At 43.9% G+C, this 19,612-nt stretch overlaps 1 protein-coding gene and 1 long non-coding RNA gene across 2 annotated transcripts in view; both read left to right on the top strand.

Moving 5' to 3' along the window:
* LOC118158714 (CUGBP Elav-like family member 4) overlaps window positions 1-19,612 on the top strand; it is a 926,766-nt gene that overhangs the window by 1,718 nt on the left and 905,436 nt on the right. The gene's annotated exons all lie outside the window — the stretch shown is intronic.
* The window catches only part of LOC118158717, a 21,809-nt gene continuing 19,496 nt past the window's right edge, over window positions 17,300-19,612 (top strand). Inside the window, exon 1 of the long non-coding RNA XR_004746882.1 lies at window positions 17,300-17,701. This is a non-coding gene — a long non-coding RNA (uncharacterized LOC118158717). The remainder of the gene's footprint in view (window positions 17,702-19,612) is intronic.

Raw genomic sequence — 19,612 nt, 5'->3', positions numbered from 1 at the left:
AAAGAAAGAAAGAAAGAAAGAAAGAAAGAAAGAAAGAAAGAAAGAAAAGATCCAATCAGAAGTAAGCAGGGTGTGACTCCAGATCTAGTGCAGGAGAAAAAGGGTTGTGCAGGGGGGCATGGGGGGAGTGGAAGTTGCATCTGTTACAGGAGAGGTTCAGTAGCAATGTCTACTCCAGCCTGGTTCACTCCTGGTAGGGAGAGTCACTGGGAACAGCATTAGTGGCTTCCCAGCTTTCCAGCTGCCATGGTGAGTTGTAAATCTTATATTTAATGGCATGTTTAGGAGGCATCTCTTCCCCTTTCCCACTCACTCCCCTCCTCTCCTCCACCTTCAGGAAATGCGAATGAAAATATACCCTGACAGCGCAAGTACCAGCATTGCACAGGCTAGGGAAAACATTCAGGGCTCGGGGACTGGGGACTCAGTCCAAGTTATAGGGTATTTCTTCCTTCCTTTCTTGCAGGTTGCTCCAAACACCCTTCTCATATTTACAATGATCAGTGTATCCCTTACGAACATTGCTTTCCTTTCAGACTAGCTTCTTAGAAACCACATCAAGGTCTGATGGGCATCATTTAAACATGACATCCACACTAGAATAATTATTAATAATAACAATAAAAACAGTAGTAAGAAGCACAGAGAAGGAAAGGTCCTGTAAGGTTATGTCTAATAGATGAGGCATAGTGAGAGTAGCCAGTGAGCCTATGTGTGCGCGCATGTGTTTGCAAAAATTATCTAAGGTTTCCATAAAATAAAAATAACAGTAAAAGCTCCACTGAAGAGAATTACTCAACACAGTATAGAGGAAATGTCTGAGTTAACATGTAGGTAAAGGATTTTTTTTGGGGGGGTAGAGGGGTATTTTGATTTGTTGATGAGATTTTATTCTTTTGCTTTGTTCTAATGTAAACCTGTAATTAATCAATGTGCTAACTTTAATTTCTATTTCATAGATGGGAATCCTTTCTCTTGCGTTTCAGTTTTGCTTTTACTGTATGGCTGTATTCATAGAGACAAACTCAGGAAGGGAGGGAGGGAGAGAAAGAGAGAGAGAGGGGGATAATTTATCTTGCTTGGATGTGTTTAACATATTCCTGAATTAAGCAAGATACTAACTTTATTTCCCTTCATTTCATTTCTGTTTTAAAGCTGCAACCTAGGAAAAAAGACAGGTGGGAAATCTTGTCACCTCATCAAACCAAATTGCATGAGTTCATCTTGAAAGAAACAGTCATTTTAAAACTCATAGAAGTTCTGGACTTCGGAAGGAAAAATGATCACGATGATTGTTGTATCACAGCCTAGCATTTGAGTGAAGCTTCAATAGACACTGAGTTGCCAGCGTTTCAGAGACTGGTTTTATTTAGTACATCTGAGAAGAGTTTGAACTCCTTTCTAGCAATGCTGCTGATTTATTAGCTAATCCTGATAAAAATGTGCCTCTGGCTACCTGGAAAAAAAATACTTTCTTGCCAGTAGTGATTAATTACTATTAAGTCAAGAAGCATGATGGGGCTTTGAAGGATGAGGATTGTGTTTGGCTTTTTTATTTCATTTTATTTCATTTTTAATCTATTTTCTCTCTCTTTTCTCTTCTCTAAATTCATCCATGTGAAGCATAGTATTCACTCAGATCTCCTTATTTTGGCTTTGCTTGGAGGCATAGGTGAAGAATTGCATAAAAATAGTCCAACTTGGCTCTCAGGGGTAGGATGGCAATATCAAACCCCAAGATGCTTTCCATAAGTGATACATAATGCTTATACATCAATTGATCCATCACTCCCAATTTATTTTATGCCTAATCCAGGGGATAAAGCTGTGGCAGTGGTATACCTTGAAGGGTTAATACTGGGCTGTAGTTTATTTAAATGTACGGAGAGCAAATCTTGGGGGAAAAGGTGGGTTTATGCTGGGGGGAGGGAAGAGAGAGGAATTAGTTTAGAGTAAAAAGGTAGCAATCAGAGTCATTTCAGGTGTAAATCCACTGAAATGAGGGCATAGTATGTGTATGATTCAAAATATTATGAAGAGATCCTACTGTGGTGCTTCTGTATATCAGGAGGAAATTGAAAATTAAGAACCTGAAGATAAAGTACATGACCACACAGTCTTGCAAAATAAAACAAAACAAAACAAAACAAAAAAAACAACTGTCAAAAGGGAGAGTGAAGTCCTAGATTCTTTCACCAGCAGCCCTGGCTGATGCCAGGCCAGATAGCAGGGAAGAGGCAGCGGAGTATGACTGTCTTGCAGACACGCAATAAGAGAAGAAGTTACGGGGGAAGCAGCGTGTGAGGGAAGGTGGGAAAGAATTGCCAGATCTCTGAGAAAACAAGAATTTGTGGCATGAGCATCGCTGCTACAGATCCCCCCTTCCTTGCTTTTCTCCACATGGAGCAGGAACACACTCCTGCTGTGGCACTTTGCTCTAGGGTTGGGAAGAGGCTGTGTGCTGAGATCTGTGGGATCTATCAGGGCTGAGCTGACCCACCCATGCACTCACATGCGTGCGCACGCACGGATTTAACTAATCACACTCGAACAATTTAGCAAGCCATTCATTCATAACTTCCCCCCCTTCTTATCTAGAAGTGGAATATCCTTAAAGGCTGAGTTACTGGGAGACATAAAGGTTAGTGCTCTCAGGACAGCCATATTATAATGCATTATCTTTGAAGTCATTTAAGGCCAATTTAAGTGGTATTTAGTATAATATTTATGAATTAACGTAATCTAAATATAGGACTGTCCCCATAGGTTTAAACAGCCTTTTCTATTGAAGCATGCTTGTACCCAAGGCCTGGAATGTGTTTTAATTCAAAACACACAGATCTCCATAATATTCTATTTAGGAAGTCAGAAGAAATCATCATTCCACACTTAACTGAGATTTACTGAAACAGACGCGGGTGAGTGCACTCAAAGAGTGGAGACAGAGTGCAGTGAGAAAGCAAGAGTCTTTCATGGACGTGAGAGCTACAACCTTCTTTCAACCCTTATTTAGAGAGGAGGAAGCACAAAACTCCCAAAATCTGCTATTGCAGTCCCACTAGGATGGTGTAACTATCTGACCCGAACCTCACTCGTCAAGCATTCAGTGCAGCTAGAAAAATGCAGTAGAAAAAGAACAGTTTAGTTCTTTTGCCGATTTACCTTCTCAAAAGTATAAATAATTTTTGAATTTAAGACACCTAGGGGATAGGTAAACAAGGCTTCCATTCATTATATTGTTATGCTTGATTACAAAGACAGATGATAGAAAGATTAAAACCTTGTTAAGTCTAAGTATGTTTATGAGGGTTTGGGTATATCAGAAATTCAAAGGTGCAATGAAAATGTGCATTCAGTTAAGATGATATATCATATACATGTATAAATGTATAGATTTGCGTGTGTGTACACATACAGAAAAAAGAGTGATGTATACACATTCACGCATATAGCCTTTGGGAAATGGAAATTTAGTTGAAAAGAAGCATAACGCAATACAGGTGCTGAATAAACTCCTCCATAATTGAAACATAAGGCTTGCCTGGATGAAAGCAACACATACAGCATTTAGTATGGTAGTAAACCAAACAAGTTTTAGGGAGGTAAATGCACAAATAAACTGGAATAAAACAGAGGAGGCTTTATGCCTTAGGTTTAAAGAACAACCCCTTAAAACAATCAAAATGCAATTGGATAGCTTGATGGAAGAGAAAAAAAAAGCAACTCCTTGTACATTATAATCTCCCGTACAGATGAGTGTGTATGTATATTTGATAATGTCAAACAGATAGCCCAGATTGCTTCATAAATTAGAAGGCTATGTGTTAACTTTTTTCAGGGGTCTGGACATGGATTCTGGTTTCTAAAAGCAGCTGCAGCCAGTTATGATGCTGTTGTTAGGGTTGTCTCAGCATTTCCAGTACAAACTCCAGTTTTCTGGGATCTCTCGCTTGGCTGTTAAGTTTTGCACCAAAAGCTGTTCTTCAGTTAGCCCCACCACCATATCAATTAATCGTCCTTACAAGAATGTATTTGCTTTAAAGTTACAGAATGTGGAGGAAAAAAATAAATTAAAGTTCATGGTTCTGGAGCTTTTGTTTCTTCTCTTACCTTTCTCCAGGTTAGACTTATACTTCCAACACATTTATAGATTAAGATTACTTCTGTCCCTCAATATCTACATATACTGGTGCCTTTGGACATTTTAGGGGAGGGAAAAAAAAGTACTTCTTTTTTTTCTTCTGAAAAAATATACTAGTGACAACTACCACATCTCATAGTATTTATTTGGCCAAAACAGTGTTTTAATTAAATGGTGAATCAGGAATTTACTAATTTTTAAGAATAAAAACATAAAAGGGGGACAGTGTGCTTTTGATTTATTATATTATTTTTTCCTGTGTTCATCCAGATGAGAACAGGAATGTCAGCACTAAAGTAGGGGGAAAATTTGAGTATCCTTGTCACCTTGGATGAAAAACATGGTTCATCTGGTCCTCTATCCTGCTTCTGCCAGTGGCCAGTGCCACAGACAGGACACAGGAAAGCAGTCCAGGAGGTTTCTAGAGAGCGTGGAAGATAACCCTGACGCAGCTGGTTGGCGAGCCTACCACGGGAGGCGCCCCGCTAGACCTTCTGTTCACTAACAGAGAAGGACTGGTGGGAGATGTGCTGGTCGGGGGCTGTCTTGGGCAGAGTGACCACAAAATGGTAGAGTTCTCGATACTTGGCAAAGTCAGGAAGGGGATCAGTAAAACCGCTGTCTTGGACTTCCGGAGGGCTGACTTTGAGCTGTTCAAGACACTGGCTGGCAGAGTCCCTTGGGAGGCGGTTCTGAAAGACAGAGGAGCCCAGGAAGGCTGGGCACTCTTCAAGAAAGAAATCTTAATGGCTCAGGAGCAGTCTGTCCCCACGTGCCCAAAGACGAGCCAGCGTGGAAGAAGACCAGCCTGGCTGAGCAGAGAGCTGTGGCTCGAGCTTAGGAGAAAAAAGAGGGTTTATAATCTTTGGAAAAGAGGGCGGGCCACTCAGGGGGACTATAAGGATGTTGCGAGGCGGTGCAGGGACAAAATCAGAAAGCCAAAGCTCATCTGGAGCTCAATCTGGCCACTGCTGTTAGACAACAACAAATGTTTTTATAAATACATCAGTACCAAAAGGAGGACTAAGGAGAATCTCCACCCTTTACTGCATGTGGGGGGAAACTTAGTAACCAGAGATGAGGAAAAAGCTGAGGTGCTTAACGCCTTCTTTGCCTCAGTCTTTAACAGCAAAACCAGTTGTTCTCTGGACGCCCAGTACCCTGAGCTGGTGGAAGGGGATGGGGAGCAGAATGTGGCCCCCACAATCCACGAGGAAATGGCTAAGGGAGCTGGGACTGTTTAGCCTGGAGAAAAGGAGGCTCAGGGGTGACCTTATTGCACTCTACAGGTACCTGAAAGGAGGCTGTAGCGAGGCGGCGGTTGGTCTATTCTCCCATGTGCCTGGTGACAGGACGAGGGGGAATGGGCTAAAGTTGTGCCAGGGGAGGTTTAGGTTGGATATTAGGAAGAACTTTACTGAACGGGTTGTTAGTCACTGGAATAGGCTGCCCAGGGAAGTGGTGGAGTCACCATCCCTGGAGGTCTTTAAAAGACGTTTAGATGTAGAGCTTAGGGATATGGTTTAGTGGAAGATTTGTTAGCGTTAGGTCAGAGGTTGGACTAGGTGATCTTGGAGGTCTCTTCCAACCTAGATTATTCTGTGATTATGGTCAGTAAACTTAAACCAACGTTGGATGTGCAGCAGGTCTGCTCCTTTGCAAGCAAGTGCTCAAAGAGGAGAAAGTTTTCTCCCTTGTCCCTCCGACCGGCTTTCAGTGTGGCTGGGGGCCCTGTGTCAGGCAGGGACACATGCTGGTGGGTGTGTAGGGAAATACATGGGCACAGGGGGCTACATGTGCACCCCTCACCCTGTCACGTAGAGGTGGTGCTGTTTTCCCTGCAAGTTCACATTTCTCTTAACGGTTCCTGTATGATCCCAGTTGTCCATCCTGTACGCTTTCCCTGTCTGTCTGTCCCTCTCCAAATACCACACTTTCTTTCCCCAGCTACCTCTGACTTCCCCCTGTTTATCAGAGCTAGACAGATGTGTGTGTGTGCATTTGCAACCCTGTGCAGGTACATAGATGTGCATATCTGGCTGCTCATTTATAAATAATACACATACAAAGCCACATCTGCCTCCTTCCTATGTACACTCGGGCTGTATTTACACCCTGCAGCCCTTATTTATTCTGATCGGGGGCACTCAGAGGTAGAACATTTTGCAGGGAGTTATGGTTTACGATGTTAACTCTCCCTTCTGTTATTAATTCTCTCTGATTTTTATCTAATTTCTCTCTGATTGTCCTGGTGCAGCTTAAGATACAAAGTGAATTTTTATTACATCATCAATATAATCTCCAGCTAATCAGCATCTGGGTGCATTAGCATGCCCCCTTTGGCTTTTCATCCACATTCATAAATAATAAGAATAATAATCGGGGCCTTTTTGTGCACACACGTGTGTTTGCTTGTGTATGTTGGTATCAGGCAGGGAGTCACAGCTGCACTTTTTTATTTCAGCCAGCTTGTTTTAGCAACATTGGACCTGGCTTTGTGCAGATTGTCTTGACTCTTTGTTGTGGTTTAACCTGGCCAGCAGCTAAACACCACACAGCCGCTCGCTCACCTTCCCCCCTCCCTCTCTGGGATGAGGGAGAGAAATGAGAAAAAAACTGAAACCTGTGGGTTGAGATAGAGACAGTTTATTAGGACAGAAAAATAAAATAATAATAATAATATGTACAAAACAAGTGATGCACAATGCAATTGCTCACCACCCGCAGACTGATGCCCAGCCTATCCCCGAGCAGCCGCCCCCCCCCCACCCCAGCTAGCCACCCCTATATATTGTTTAGCATGACGTCAGATGGTATGGAATGCCCCTTTGGCCAGTTTGGGTCAGCTGTCCTGGGTCTGTCCCCTCCCAGCTCTTGCTGCACCCCCAGCCTGCCCGCTGGCAGAACAGAGGGAGAAGCTGAAAAGTCCTTGCCTTAGTGTAAGCGCTGCTCTGCAACAAGTAAAACATCAGTGTGTTACCAACATTAGTCTCATCCTAAATCCAAAATATAGCACTCTACCAGCTACTGGGAGGAAAATTAACTCTCCTAACTAAAACCAGGACACTATTGCCCAGATTAATTTCCCAGTGCCTAATGCTTAAATCATGGAAACAATTAAAGCGGATGAATCCGTCCACATCTCACAGCAACTGAACTTTTCTGTTAATTTGGACACATATTTTTGTGGTGTTACAGGCACCGTGCCCAGTGCCAGTGGTGTGTGGAGCAGTTAACACATCCCCCGGATGCATGTTTAACCTCTAATTTTTTCCCGTGTACTTGCTCCTCTTTCTTGGGTAGGAGGATAGTACATCATATATCTTTGAATGGCAAGCTCAGAGACCAGATTTTTGGCTTTTGACTGTTGATATTTTTCCACAGCTTGCTGTGTAGCACTCAGCCTGCCACTTGGAGCCGAAAATTTTGCAGAGTTGAGCTCCTCTATGTTTTTTCTCCTTTTCCAGCTCTGGAAGAACAATAATACTTCCTCATAAAGTAAGACTTGTGCCATACTTTGAAATTCTCATCCTCTGTACACAGATATCTTGTGCATTTTAAACAGAATCTCTCTGCTTTCTGTTTAAAATACCCCGATTTGGCAAGGCAAGGCAATGACAGTGTCTCTTTGTCAGGCAGGCAGATATGAGACTGGCTTCCCTGTGGCTTAGGGTGAGATCCACATCTGATCCACAAACCGTAACCCTTGTGTCCGAGCCCACAGTGCCAGGATTTGTCCTTTCCAAGCTGCCTGAGACTGATCATGAACCCTGTGCCAGAGTTCAATCAGATATGACAAAGTCTTCAATAAAAAGACGTGCTCGTGGGCAAATTTTAGATTGATGCACTATACATCAGCCAGCCCCTTGGGAAGGGCCTGAATCTTGACCAGATGAAATGTAGTTATGGTATAGAGCCATCCGTCCTGCAAAGCGTGTGCTTAATTCATACTGTGGAAAGCCTCCCAGAAAGCAATAGGTTCCTAAAGTTGAGCAGGTGCTTAAATGCTTTGCTGGATCCATGGAAATCTGTAGTTCAGATGAAATAATTAAGCATAGGGGTGTTACAAGAGACAAGTGAAAAGCATAATTCTGTGACTCAGAAATAACACTCCTTCAGAGCTGAGGCAGAACATGCAAATCATGAAAGAAACACCACATACCTTGAACACCTTGCAGCGTGAATGAGGATAAGACCCTTCCAATAATTTTAAATATTTCCTTTCCTGATTTTTTTATAGGGAGACATTCTGATTAGAGTTGGTCTGGGAAAAGGTTTTGCTCTGAGCAAAGAGAAACAGAATATTTTCAGATCTCATCTTCACTTTTTTTTTTTTTATATACCAAACTCTGGTCGCTCCAGCTCCACTGCCTGTTGTGACAAACAGCTCATTTATCAGATGAGAAAAAGGAAGAGGGAAACAGGAATATTTTCTGTTTCTTATGTTTTGCATGATATCATTCCTGTCTCTGCTTAGTACCTCCATAAACAGGAGGTCTGATCTGAAATCTGTCACAGTTTACAGCACTCAGGACACAGCTGGATCAGGTCCTGAGCCTCTGAGAACCTTGTAAGAAAGCGAGAAAAGTTTTACACTCCAGACAGCTAAAGCTGATGTGTACCATCTCTCCATTTCCCTGTATCCATTACTGTTTTGCATTTTAATTTTGGAGGTTTATTTGCATGTGCATCGCTAAGCTTCTTTTCATTGCTGTTTATCAAAGCCCTCTCACCCCTCATCACTGCCCTTCTGTCTCAACTCTCCCAGTCCGGTGGCTGAATCCCCTGGGCAGGTAGGAAACCAGCGTCATTCCTGGCTAAAAATCTACCTTGAAGGATGAAGATCATCCCCCGTTTGTAACTGGAAGGCATGAAAAAGTACACATCACTTATCTGAATTTGCTGTTCATCCAAGCACTGTTAATGGAGATTTACAGTACCTTGCCTGTGCAAAGAGCTCTATTGCATGGTGACCAATGGAGGATTTTAGGTGGTGGTATTGTCTGTGGTATTAAAAATGCATCAGAAGGCACAAGGTGGGAGATTAGTTGGATAGAAAGACCCATGAACAAAGGGTTAATTACATTCAAAGAGACTATCATATGGAGCAGAAGAGGCAATAGATTTCTTTTCTTCAAAATTTACTAAATATCTGGAAACATGGTTTAATGAATTTTAATGGGATTTTTATGAATCCTATGCATATTGCATCTGCTGACTGTAGGAAGTCAAAGTATTGTTGAAAGGGAGGGTATTGCCCTACTTTAGGTTTCACAGTTCAGTATTTAAAAAAATATTCTGTAACAAGCACTTTATTCAATATATATTTTTCTCCCTATTTAATTCCCCCCCTTGCAAAGCAGAAAAGACTTTCAGGATCTGTGAGCCCTCAATGCCATAGATTATTCTACTGTTATGTAATAAGTGCTTTACATTTATCACGCCATCTTGTGCTGTCAAGATAAAGGAGCCCTTAGTTTTTTTTCCAACTCAGGAGCCATCTATGAGGACGTGGGGATGGATTCTGCTCTCAATTATACTCACGTAGGATGTTGGCCCATTCTAGTAGGAGAAAGAAAAGAGGGAAGGAGTTGGTATTCTCTCTCTTCCTGTGCAGTGTGCATGGACTGGGATGGGGTCAGATGCCACGCCACCTGTTTCGGTGCAGGCTCCAGCAGGGGCAGCAGCAAAGCCAATCTATTTGACTCCAATGCAACACAAACAAGGTATCTGCATGTCAGAGAGAGTGGGTCAGAAACCTTGACTGTAACATCCATATCGTGCTGAGCTGCAGAAAGCCAGCATCTTCTTCCACCTTGAAGTCAGAGGGAAACTGAAGCAGGAAGGTTATTCAAGGCATGTTGTGTGTTTGGCTCAGATCAGTGGTGTCTGGCTCCTGGCTGTATTTTTATGTCTTCCATCACCATGCTGAGGTTGCTCATTGCCTTGGTAACTCAATTTTTTCCTGTCTTCTGTCTTTCATTCTCAAAATGCCGTGCACCCTCTCAGGCAGCTGATAGTGTAAGGCTGCCCTAGTTTTCATTAACCTGGGACCCAATCCTCCTTCAGGGAACAGGGAGAGACACTGAGACCCTCTCAAAAGGTGCTTTGAGGTTCCCTCAAAGTCAGCAGGAACTGGCAGAGCTTAAGGCTTTGAAACATGGCACTTCAGTCCGTTGAAGGAGAAAAGCTGTACTGCTTCATCTGCACCAGTGTGACCAAGGCAACAAAACTTCTCTGCTGGAGGCGTTGTAATACCTGTACAAAAGTGGTTATACTGACGTATAAATGTGCGCGCACATGCAAATAGTAGAAGGAAGGTAAAAGCATGCTGGCATCAGGCACTGTTACTTCAGCGTGGCTGCTCTCGCTGGCTGGGGTATGTGGGATGATGTTTTCCATACCAAGGCAGTGTTACACCAGCTTGGGGCTGCACACCCAGAGGGGATCCCAGGGCAGGAACCAGAGCTTGCTAAGAGCAGAGCCAGCCCCAGGCCTGGGTCTGGAGTGAAATTTCCCAGCCTGAGAGCAATAGGTGGACTTTGCGTCCGGACTTGCGTAAAGCAGAAGGGCAGGTACTGAAATGCACTTCTGCAGGGCTCCCCAGCATGGAGGTGTTGTTGCCTTGTCTCCTCACCCCTCCCTCATCTATTTCAGATCTTTCCCTCCTTCTGAGTAGACAGTGCGATGCCTGCTTGAATGGCACAGATAAGTTAGCCATGCAGCTCAGAGCGCCAGCCCTAAGCCACCTAGCCTCCCTTTGATCTGAAATCAAAACCAAAGACACCGGCATCGAAACGAGCCTTTGCCAGGTAACAGTCACTTTGTGTGCATTGCCTTAATTCTGCTGCGAGGAGCTCTCGTCTCTGTATCGTGTCCAGATCTGTGCTCGTCTTAATACTTTATCAATGTGCCAGCAGGCTCCTTCTGCCGTGGGAACAGTTAGCTGTGCAGAAGCTGTCAGCATTTTTAAGTAAAGCATTAAACAATACTTCAGGTGGCAGCAAATGGTTATTTCCTTGACCCCCCCCCCCAATTCCTCCCTCTTCCCCTCCCTCACCAAGCCCAGATACTGAAGACTATTTTTATGTCAGCTTCATGCTCACATTACACAACCCAAATGTTTTCCTTTTTTTTCTCTTTTGAAGGGGTGGAGAGGCACAGAACTCAGGTGTGCTGCTGGGGTTTGCCCAGACAAGCTGCCCACCTCGCTTGGGACTTGCCACAAGGATGGCCTGTGATTCCCAGCCCTACACAAATGTTCAGTGCTCTATCATGGGTCATGGGGTTGTCAGGTTGCCGAGAGCTGATGTCGGAAAGGGAGACGGTCCTGAGTAACGATGCAACCTCGATGCGAGTATAATCGTCCTCCTTTATTGCAGGTTCTCACAGAGTATATATAGGCAACTAACTACAGCACGTGCCGATAACAACTTATAATTGGTCTAGCTTCTCCATGCACTTGTCTCTAGCTTGTTTCCTCATTATCTCTAATACAAGGACGTGGGAAACAGCGCAAAGCCACCTGCGAATTCCTTTCCCACAATTCCCCCTTTTTATTTACAATCAACCAAATGCTTTCCATATATTTTTCTATCATACACTGCAAACATTATAATAAGCAACAGGGTGAAAATCACATGAAAAATTACGATTGTAAAGTAGCGTGCCTACTAGAATCTACATCAATCAACAAGCCACTAAGCACTAGGGATGGTGCTTAGCCGCGATGCTACTTCTCACTCGCACAGCACAATCACACAAAGAGGCCTCTTTCACTTTTCATACCACAAGAAAATATCACTTGAAATAATTTGTCCACAGCTTCAGGAGGTCCTTGTCTACTCCCGCGGTGAGCGGCTGAGAGTGGAGACCCCTCTGAGGAAAATGCTCGGGGTGCACCTAGGGGCGTCTGTTCCACAGTCGATCCCACAGCCGAGCAGAGCTGCTCCTGGCACAAGGAACGATGCTATTATAGTTTTGTATAATTACACCAAAGAGATGCATTGCGATAAGGAGCGAGCGTGACATTGACGATTTGTTTCATGGTTTGGTTTTTGCCCATGTAATTGAACCTTACACATGATGTGGCTGTTACACTTCCCAGGATATTTAATTCCTGTGGCTCTAGGGGCGCTCGCGGCAAGTAGACAGTCCAGTCTTTTTTATCTGCCAGGATCCCCACCAGACATGTCCTAAATGGGTCGTTAGCACTAGCCAGGGACAGGCACATCGCTTCTTGTCCTGTCATGTTGGCGAGGGTGACCCAGATGTTGTGGCATGGTTGGATGGAGACCCAGGGCTGGCAATAACCGATGACAGCAGTGACTGTGAGGAGGAGGCCAACCATGGCCTTACCCCCGTGCTGGTACCCATCTTGGTCCGTGACCTGTGGAGACACAAGCATACCCTCGACCCCAAGTTATTAGAGGCTGGGGTCCTTCCCAAAGACCTGTATTTCAATTTTTTACCATCACTAAGGCCTGCTCTGATTCTGGCACTCGTGACAGTGCGGAATTCATATTTTTGTAATGTTTTACTATGGGTGGTACCTCTTTGTGAGGAAAGGGTAATGCTAGGTGATTCATTACGTAAAATGCCTTTCCCAACCTGTTCTGTGGTGTTTCCTGGGTGTCTCCCCCTTTTTATTTTATTCTATTTTTTCTTTCTTTCTTTTTTTTTTCATTTTTTTCCTTTTTTTTCTTTTTTTCTTTTTTATTTTTCTTTTATCTTTTTTCTTTTTTTTCTTTCTTTCTTTCCTTATTTTTCATTTTCTTTCTTTTTTTCATATTATTTTTTTTCCTTTCCCTTTTTTCTTTTTCTTTCTTTTTCTTTCTTTTTTTTTTTTCCATTTTTTCTTTTTTTCCTCTTTTTTCTTTCCCTTATTTATTTTTCTTTTGTTTTCTTTCTTTTTTTAATTTCCCTTTTTTTTCTATTCCTTTCCTTTTTCCTTTTTTTCTTTTTTTCTTTTTTTTCCTTTTTATCTATTTTTTTCTTTTTTTATTTCCTTTTTTTTCAATTTTCCTCTTTTTTTTCCTTTTTTTTCCTTTTTCTTTTCCTCTTTTTTTCTTTCTTTCTTTCCCTTATTTTTTTTCTTTTTTTTCTCTCTCTTTTTTTTTTTTTTTAGTAGAAACCATAAGGAGTTATCACAGATCTGGGGTAGGAGGTTTGAAGCCTTGGCTGAGCTGCCGTCGGCAGCGCCAGCAGAGAGGGAAGCTCAGGACCGGCCCCGGGGTGGGGGGTGGCGGGGGGGCAGGAGCAGCGGTGGAGCCGAGGGTGGAGGTCGTCACGCCTCTCCTCCCTCTCCTGTGGGTGGTGCAGGACATCCCCCCTGGGTGTCCTGGGGTGTTACTTCCGCAAGCGGCTCAGATCTCTGCTTTGACCTGGTCCCACCAACTTCCGTCTTTTCTGTGCTCGATGGTGGGTCCGGCGGGACTTCTGCATGATTTAGAGGGGCATCCCCAGAGTTCTCACCCGCAATGCGTGTTAAAAGTCAGCAACAGTTCTGCAAGGGCTGCCGCTCCTAGTGTTGGCATCTGGGCCGTGGCGCAGGCAACCTCCTTCTCTGCCTCCATAGCCTTTAGTGTCTCTAATACTGTTCACCTCCTTTTCATCTTTTGAATCCCCTGTTATAGTCCTTTCCCACATGGTATTCCCGAACTCCCGCCATTCCGTAACAGAGAACAGCAGAGCAGTCTTTCTAAAATGTCCCCATCGTTGTCCCAGCTTAGTCAGTTGCTTTCCCGTTGTCTTGATACCTCTCTTAGAGAGAACTACAACAAGCAACGTCGTCGCAGTTCCATGGCTGTGCTTTTCCCTGGGAGGCAAGGTCCATGTCGTCGTCTCAGTTCCATGGCTGTGCTTTTCCCTGGGAGGCAAGGTCCATGTCCGCCCTGACTATGCACAAAAGCAGCACTCCTCCCAGCCGTTTAATTTCTGTCCTAACTTAATTAACTTAGTTCAATTGCTTTTCCCGTTGTCTCGATAACTCTCTTAGAGACAATTCCAACGAGCAACGTCGCTGCAGCCTCCACTTCCACAGCTGCGCTTCCTCTGAGAGGTAGGGAGTGACCCCGACCTGTGTCTGCCAAGCAGCACCCTCTCAGCCGTTTAATTTCCCGTTGTCTCGATACCTCTCTTAGAGAGTATTCCAGCGAGCAACATTGCCACAGCCCCCACTTTCATGGCTCGGCTTCCTTTGAGAGGTAGGGAGCGACCCTGACCCGTGTCTGCCAAGCAGCACCCTCTCAGCCGTTAATTTTCCCAATCCCCTCCTCTAGCTGCTTACCGCAGTCTCGGAGAACTCAGTCGAGCTGGACTATCTGGCGAGTAACCATCCTCTGCTACCAGATGTCGGAAAGGGAGACTGTCCCGAGTAACGATGCAACCTCGATGCGAGTATAATCGTCCTACTTTATTGCATGTTCTCACAGAGTATATATAGGCAACTAACTACAGCACGCGCCAACAACAACTTATAATTGGTCTAGCTTCTCCGTGCACTTGTCTCTAGCTTGTTTCCTCATTATCTCTAATACAAGGACGTGGGAAACAGCGCAAAGTCACCTGCGAATTCCTTTCCCACAAGCAGAGAGTTAGGACAGCTGCCTTTTTTATTATTATTATTATTATTTTTTTTAATCCTAGCTCAGCTGCTGGTTTACTCCGCAGATGCTGAGCAAGTCATTTCCAGATAAAAATTAAAGCTGGATGTCACTTTTTTTACTGCCTGCTTAGTTTGTATGTAAATGATTTGGGGGTAGGGGTCCCCACTGCAATTAGTATTTCAAGCTGGACACTGTAAATTAGGGATTAATTAAAAAAAATCAGTTATTTAACAAGTCATTGTGGTTCTTATCCTTGTTCTACAAAATGGGATAAACAATCCTTCCCCATGAAGAACTCTGAGGTTTTCCAGAAAGCTAACAGATTGACATTCACAGGAAGTATCAGGGGTCAGATCTTGCTGGACTCACACACACTGTGTTAACAGATATTTCCTAACAGGCAGAGCTTTGCCAGATTCTTGCTCAAGGGAACCAGGCCAGTTTTGGTGAATAATAATCAAGCCACCCTAGTTTTGTTGTTGTTTTTTTTCCCCTTCTTTTTCTTTGCTTCCAGTGAAGGATAGTTACTGAGGCACCAGTACCTGTGAACAAACTTTGCTCCTTGGATGTCTCCTCCATCCCTGACCCTCTCCTCATAAATCAGCTCGGATCTGATATAGGCAGGACTAAGGTCAGCCTGGCTTGACTCTCTCTGTCTCTTCCACACGCCAGATACAATGCTGCCACGTTGTGGCTCCTTCCTATCTGTTCTGCCGCATGCACTTGCTTGGCACTCGGATCCTGCGAGCGAGCATCCTGGCTTTCCCTCCAGGGAGGACACACAGCTCCATGCTGCACCGTCGGGGATGCCACCCAGCCCCACTCGCCTCCACACTGGGCAGACACCAGAAGAGACCCCTTTACCATAAATTGTCATGAATTACAAATTGCTTGCCCTCTCCCATAGTTTGTTTTGCCTGACTGCGGGTGCTTCGCATGAAGACGCTCCGAGTCGGAAGGGAGGGTGTAGGGATGCCAAACTTCAGTTCTCTGCTAGGCATCGCCTGCTTGATATTTCCCACCCCTGTCAATGGGGAATGAGAATGGGGAAAGCTCTCTGTTCTTTCTCCATCTCTCCCTAGTGACAACTCATGACGGATGCAACTGTAGTCCTCATGCAGACACTGCCAGTCACCTGGTGGTGTATCCAGTACAAAATTTTAACAGTTCCTCACTCAGAAAGGCTCCTGACCCATCCACGGCCTCTAAAAGTTGGTTCTCTGGGGCTGCTTGGTTTTATGTGTTCCTTTTTGCTTCAAATCTCATGAAGGACCTCACATTGCCTGCTCTCACCAAGGGAGAGGGGTGACCACAGTGAAAAATGCTCTCATTAGAAGAACAAACCTAATGAGGAGGAGACAGAAAACAATGCTTTAGAAATCAGAAGGGTAGAAATGGGACTCCCATCCCCAGAGACCTGGTTAAAGTTGGGTTGTTCTGGTTGAAATAAAGGGCCTGTGGTTCTGTTCCAAGGCAGCCTTTACTGGCATGCTTTGCTGTATCAACACCTAAATGCCTACTTAGGTTCCTTCTGTTCTGGACTAAGTTCCATGACTCAGTTTCCTGAACTGCAAAGAAGCAAGATGAAAATTCCATGCCTGGACAGTAGGTATGCAAAGCCTAATTCACACCTGTAAAATACTTGTGATGTTTTGAGGAAGGGTTGCTAGAAGGGCTGAATAATTTAACAGGACACAGGAGATCAATGCATAGCCAAAGACATGGGTTTTGCTGATAATTTTTAAAGCATGAGAGCACATTAAAAACTAGACTGTGGTGTTAAGGGTCTTAGATTATTTTGTTGAAGTTTAGCTTTCAAAGCTTACTATTTTTTATTTATTTATTGGCAATTTTTATCACATTTGTATTGTATTCTTCCAGCAACAGTTGAGATTCAGGACCCCGCTGTGCTAGAGGCTGTGCAGACACATAGAGACCCACCATATTCCAAGTGGACAGAAACAAGCACTCATCCTGTAGGAGAAAAGAAGTACCAGGAGAAAAGAAGTACCAGGTCATGATCTAATAGGTTTGGTTCCTAACCCTGAGATGCACTGAGACTAAGACTCAGATCCTTAAAGGCACTTAGAGCCCAACTGCCATTGAAATCAATGGGTGTTAGATACCTAAATAGCTTTATGGATCTGAGCATAAGTGACTTATCCAAGGGCAGAGAGGCAATCTACAGTTGGGTTGAGAATTAAACACAGATTATACAAATCCCAGTCTGATTTCCTAATCACAAAATCATTTTTCCTCTCCATATTTTGCACAATAAATCCCTGGCATTCACATCACAACATGGATACATGATGTCCATCCTATAAAATCACTGGAAACTCACAGCATCAAAAATGGGCTTCCTCAAACCAAGCCCAGTTGCAGACACAATCATACACTTTGCCTAGGCTTGGGGTTGGCTCCTGCTCTCCCTTACACCATGGAAGCTGCACAGCCTTTGGAGGAGCCTCCCAACATTTACAACCAGGTGACAGAGAGCAGAATCCCACCCCAGTGCTACAAGTTTAAACATTTTTCACCCATGCACAATACATGTATTCACATCAACTGTTTGCCACTTTCCTTCCTTTTGATGGGCCCATACTTTATGCTCCTTAGGATACAGTATAGTTCCACTATGATTGAGTCCTAATGCAGTGATTGAATATACATTGCATATGGTGGCATTGCTTATGGTAAGTATAAAGGCAATAATTTTACCATTTTCTGCATAATAGGTAAAGTTGACTAATTGCCACCATGCTTGAAACTCCTTTTCAAATTCTGAAGCATTATCCCAACTCAATTTTTGAATTTCAGTGGGCAAAGTTCCTCCTTCTCCCTCTCTAATAATAACTGCTGCTACAGATTGTATCCAAAACTGTGCTTGGATGCAGCTCAAGGCAAGGCAGGTATTGCCTTGAGTTTTTTCCAAGGGCATTTATAATTAATTGTAAATTGCAGATTACACAAAGTTAGGTGCGTGTGTCTATCTGCTCAAGGGTAGGAAGGCTCTGCAGGAGGATCTGGATAGGCTGGACCGATGGGCCGAGGCCAACGGTATGAAGTTCAACAAGGCCAAGTGCCAGGTCCTGCACCTGGGGCACAACAACCCCAAGCAGAGCTACAGGCTGGGAGATGTGTGGTTAGAAAGCTGCCTGGCAGAGAAGGACCTGGGAGTATTGGTTGATAGTCGGCTGAATATGAGCCAGCAGTGTGCTCAGGTGGCCAAGAAGGCCAACGGCATCCCAGATTGTATAAGAAGCAGTGTGGCCAGCAGGTCTAGGGAAGTGATTGTCCCCCTGTACTCGGCTCTGGTGAGGCCGCACCTCGAGTACTGTGTTCAGTTTTGGGCCCCTCGCTACAAGAAGGACATGGAGGTGCTCGAGCGAGTCCAGAGAAGGGCTACGAAGCTGGTGAAGGGTCTGGAGAACAAGTCTTACGAGGAGCGGCTGAGGGAGCTGGGACTGTTCAGCCTGGAGAAAAGGAGGCTCAGGGGTGACCTCATCGCTCTCTACAGATACCTTAAAGGAGGCTGTAGCGAGGTGGGGGTTGGTTTACTCTCCCACGTGCATGGTGACAGGACGAGGGGGAATGGGCTAAAGTTGCGCCAGGGGAGGTTTAGGTTGGATATTAGGAAGAACTTCTTTACCGAAAGGGTTGTTAAGCATTGGAATAGGCTGCCCAGGGAAGTGGTTGAGTCACCATCCCTGGAGGTCTTTAAAAGACGTTTAGATGTAGAGCTTAGGGATATGGTTTAGTGGAGGACTTGTTAGTGTTAGGTCAGAGGTTGGACTAGGTGATCTCGGAGGTCTCTTCCAACCTAGATTATTCTGTGATTCTGTAATTGATGATCATTTTCTTCAGATTGTTCCCAATGGGGTAAAATGTCTGATAGAAGCCATTGACTTGCTCCTAAGGCCAATAAGGATGATTTTATTGGTCATTCCAATTTCCTTAGGTCATCTGTAGTAGCAGTTCTTCTACTCATTAGGGCCTCAGCATCAATGCTATTTAATATACCTAATCCTGTTCCCAATAACTCTTTTACATCCCGTGGCATGCGCCAAGATTGTTTCAGAGAACTTCCGTGTAACCATGCTAACCAGCTGGTGTAGGCAGTTCTCAAAAAGGTGGTACATTTTGAGTTGATTACTGAGATATTAATGTGCAGCACTAGCTCTACCTTTTTTAGAGACTAGCTAGGGTTAAAGAGAATTTGTTGTTGTCCCACATTTTTAATTACGTAAGGACCTGTGTTGAAGATGGAAGGAGTTAGACTAATGGGAGGCCGAGTTGGTAAATTTTCAAATATCTGAGGGGGCAGAGGCTTCTTATCCTTTGCAGTCGACGAAGATGTTTCTGTATTGATCATAAATTCAAATAGTAATTCTGTGCCTCTGTAACCCCAAAGACAGTACACAATTATAGGCTTGGTGAAAGTAAAATTGTACCAGCAATCAAAATTTGGTTCAGTTATTTTGTTACAATCAATACTATAATTTTGTGGTCTGGTAGAATCAGCATAAATTGTCTTAATTTCCGTCGGCCTATTGTAAGTAGATCCGTTAGTTATTCGGCAACTGATTTGTATTGTCTGGCCAGACGTGGCTTGAAGTTCAGCCATTCTTAGAGAATTGTTCCAACTCCATTCATCTTTTGAAAATATTTTGTTCCCATGTAAAACTAAAGTAGAGAGAGATCCTTTTTGTTTTGAGATGTTCCAGTGATTGCGCTAATGAAACAAGCAAGCAATTAGTAAATATAAAAGGATGATTAGCTAGCTAGGCAGTAGGATGAATCATTATCTAGGTACCAAGAATAGAATAGATTAGTTACTCAATATTATCTGTTAGTCAAGGAA

This window comes from Oxyura jamaicensis, assembly GCF_011077185.1.
Source record: "Oxyura jamaicensis isolate SHBP4307 breed ruddy duck chromosome Z unlocalized genomic scaffold, BPBGC_Ojam_1.0 oxyZ_random_OJ72400, whole genome shotgun sequence".
NCBI lineage: Eukaryota > Metazoa > Chordata > Aves > Anseriformes > Anatidae > Oxyura > Oxyura jamaicensis.
Note: the sequence above shows the minus strand (reverse complement) of the source record. Positions and strands in the feature narration are given on the sequence as shown.